General features: G+C 42.0%; 1 pseudogene; it reads right to left on the bottom strand.

Moving 5' to 3' along the window:
* Window positions 1-5: 5 nt before the first annotated feature.
* On the bottom strand, window positions 6-1,372 carry LOC102725640 (SWI/SNF-related matrix-associated actin-dependent regulator of chromatin subfamily E member 1-like; annotated as a pseudogene).
* Window positions 1,373-3,706: the final 2,334 nt, after the last annotated feature.

Below are 3,706 nucleotides of genomic sequence, written 5' to 3'. Positions count from 1 at the left end.
TCTTTCTTCTCGTCTTCCGGCGCGGGGTCTGCGGGCGGCTCCTCCACTGTGGCACTGTTGCTCTCTGAGCCAGTGTTACTGTCACTGGTCCCCTCCTCAGCCATACTGTCCACCCCCTCCTGCCCGCTCTCCTTGTCCTCAGGAGTAGATGTGCCTTCTTCACCATTCTGTTGGCTTTCCGTTGCTTCTTCAAGGTGTGTCTCCTCTGTCTCCATCGGGATGCTCTCGTCATCCTTCTTCTCCTGGCTCTTACTAGCAGCTTGCTCTTCCTCAGGAACCATGCTGCTCTGACTGCGTTCAGCTTGCTCTGCTGCTTCTTTCTCTCTTTCCTCCTGCCATTTTCGAGCCTGTTCCTCTGCCTGTGCAATATCAGCGGCAATTTTTTCCATGTCCACTTCGACTTTCAAACCGCACAACCTTTTAAGTTCATTGTTAAATGAATCTGTGCTTTCCAGGAATTTCCTCTTCTTTTCCTGGTGTCGCTCCTCTATTTGAAGAAGTTCAGCTTCTAGTTTTCACTGATGAACCATTAAGGACTGGACCTGTCGTTTACCTGCATTCTAGCTGTTGTGACAACTGAACGGACGTCTGGCACCACACTCTCACTAAGGATTTCACTGATGAGGCGGTGGTTTCTCTGGAAACGGGCGGTGGCTGTATGCTTTATTGAGAAGCCATCATCATAATCGTCTGGATCTTCAGCAGGCTGAATGCTCATCTACGGTTCTCCTTTCTCCATGCGAGACTGTCTCTGTCGACTTTCTTCCTCTAAAGCAGCTTCTGCACGACTTTTTGCATTTATGTAAGCAAGGTATGCGAGGGAATTATGATAGGCCTTCATAGATTCATTGTACTCTATCTTTTCTGCTTCGTATTCGTTTAAATATTCTTGTTTTTCTTCATCAGTGAGATCTCACCACATGCCACCAATAATCTTGCCAATCTCCCACAACTTTAGGTTAGGGTTGGAAGCTTTTACTTGGTCCCAGACCTTTCTGCTGTACCTCATGTAGGGCATCAGCGGCTTATCTGGTGGCTTTGGGGGTTTTGGAATCGTAATACCAGAGGATGCCGTGACCCGGCTGTTGGTGCCCGGGTTCCCTCCCAGCCTGTAGTTGTTGTAGGCGAGATGACTGTATGGATTGTATCCCACAAACCCTGGTGTGCTGGGCATTTGTGTTGCAGGAGCTGGGGTGGGAGGTGGGGCATAAGATGGTCTTTTTGACATTTTGGAAGATTAAGTTCTCAGTTCCTTAAGAATGAATGAGACACCGCGGGCAGAAAAAGCGCCCGCAGCTCCGGCCTCGTTTCCCTTTGTCCCGCGCACGCCCCGCCCCTCGCGTCCAGAGCGTCCGCCGCCACAAAATTATTTTTGAAAAATCAGAACTATGGGGAAGTCATGGAGAGACTGAATTCTCTATGCTTCTTTATTACCTTGTTTGTGCTCTCTGCTTTCTGGTAGCTGTGGTTTACACAGGTCAGGGAGTTTATAATTCTCTAACAGAAACACAACTCCAATATTATTAATCTTTTCTTTCTGTATGAAGGTCGTCTGTCCAAATTCTGTGGATGCTGACTGATTTTTGGTCACCGATTGTGATACACATGGGCATTTATCATCAACTCTGAAATCCCTGGATCTTTGACAAGGCTCATTAGAGTGGCACAAACCCACAAAAGACTTCCAACAGGAAAAAACTGAAAATAAAATTTCATTTATTAGAATGTAAGTAATAATATAAACTTGGCTAATTTTTATAAATCCTTTTGTCAGAGAAGAGTCCCATGTCCTACTCTTCTCCCTGACACACTACTATTCATTCGTACCTTATTGTATTTTACATGTCCTATACTTGCCATTCACACAGCTGAATTTAACTGTCTCTTTTTTTTATACTCCAGTATTACATAGTTTAATTTACTCACCAAGCTCTATTACATATTCTGTATTCCATAAGAGCTTTTGTTCATTAATAATTAAGATTTTCAAGGTTATGAATTTTTTAAGTAAGAAAATTTATTTCTACCTTTTATGTTTAAATACGCACCGTGGGGGTGCCTGGGTGGCTCAGTCGGTTAAGCGGCTGCCTTCGGCTCAGGTCATGATCCCAGGGTCCTGGGAGAGAGCCCCACGTCGGGCTCCCTGCTCAGTGGGGAGTCTGCTCTCCCTTGCCCTCTGCCTGCCTCTCTGCCTACTTGTGCTTTCTATCTCTCTGTCAAATAAATAAATAAAATCTTTAAAAAAAAAATGCACTGTGTGTTCTAAAGACATGTGTTTTAAAAGAACTTTTAATGAATGGTACTACTTTTAATTACAGTGAGATGGTCTTTCCTCAATGCAACAATATCTTCAGAAATTTTATTTTATTTTTTTAAACATTTTATTTATTTGTCAGAGAGAGAGAGCACACAAGCAGGGGGAGCAACAGAGGAGAAGGAAAAGCAGACTTCTCACTGAGCAAGGAGCCCGATGTGGGACTCGATCCCAGAATCCTGGAATCATGACCTGAGCCACAGGCAGACACTCAACTGACTGAGCCACCCAGGCGTCCCTATCTTCAGAAATTTTTAAGCCTTGGACAAACATCATAAATTCATCTGAGAAATGAAAGCCTCAGGTGATCTAATCATTTCCATGTAAAAACAGAATAAGTCTCAGTCCACACTAGATCCTAAAACTACAGCACCATGAAACAGAAAATGAATATATAACAAAAATACTTTCCTTTTTTTTTTAAAAAAAAGATTGTCTGATTTAAACCTCTTAAGACGAGTGAAAGAAAAAAGCAAGAAATGCAGAAATGAAACCTTAATGCCCATTTCACCACAAGGGCCCCTTTATCATTTTGTATCCATGAACCCTGTACATGGTTTAAAACAGTTCTCCCATGTCATTTGAGAATCCCTGGAGTTCCAAGATCCATCCATTCAATAATGCTAAAGGCTATTTGACATTTTCGCTCTCATTCTCTTATTAAGTGTACGGTGAAGTTTTCTAAAGATAGGATACGTGATAGTATCACAACTTGCATGATTAGTGGGTCAGAGCTCTAACGGCTAACAATGTATGATCGTGTATGCTTCTATTTTAAATGCTTGTTTTAATTTCTAATATGGTAAATATCAATACTTAAACAGAAGTTCTTTGGAATTCCTAATAATTTTTAAATAGTATAAAAGGACCCTAAGGCCAATAAGTTTCAGAATTACGGTTTTAAACGATTGTGTCTACCAAGTATTAGGATAGAACTAATTACTTCCTGCAGTTTTAGTAATCAAAGACACCATACACACACACACACACACAAACACACACACACACACACACGAGTCCACTAATCAGAACATCTGTTTGGCTTAAGATGATCAACATAATAACACTAAGATGAAATAAACTTAAAACACAATTGACATGTCAGCAAGTGAAGCTTTACTCTAGGGAAAGGTCAGAATTGAAATAAGCATTGTGAACACTGGAAAAATCTGAGAGTCTAATAATTAACTTCTGGGAATCCCAAGGAAGTAATGGGATTCCAAACTGGGAGCTTCAGGGTTTCAAAACATAAAAGTAGAAACTAGAGCTAAAGCTTACATTTTTAAAATCTCTTTTTCTTGGGCACCTGGGTGGCTCAGTTGGTTAAGCGACTGCCTTCCGCTCACGTCATGATCCTGGAGTCCTGGGATCGAGTCCTGCATGGGGCTCCCT

Source organism: Leptonychotes weddellii, unplaced genomic scaffold (genome assembly GCF_054177405.1).
Source record: "Leptonychotes weddellii isolate Sample4059 unplaced genomic scaffold, ASM5417740v2 HiC_scaffold_18267, whole genome shotgun sequence".
Classification (NCBI taxonomy): Eukaryota; Metazoa; Chordata; class Mammalia; order Carnivora; family Phocidae; genus Leptonychotes; species Leptonychotes weddellii.
The sequence above is the reverse complement of the archived record's forward strand: the minus strand, read 5'-3'. Positions and strand labels throughout refer to the sequence as shown.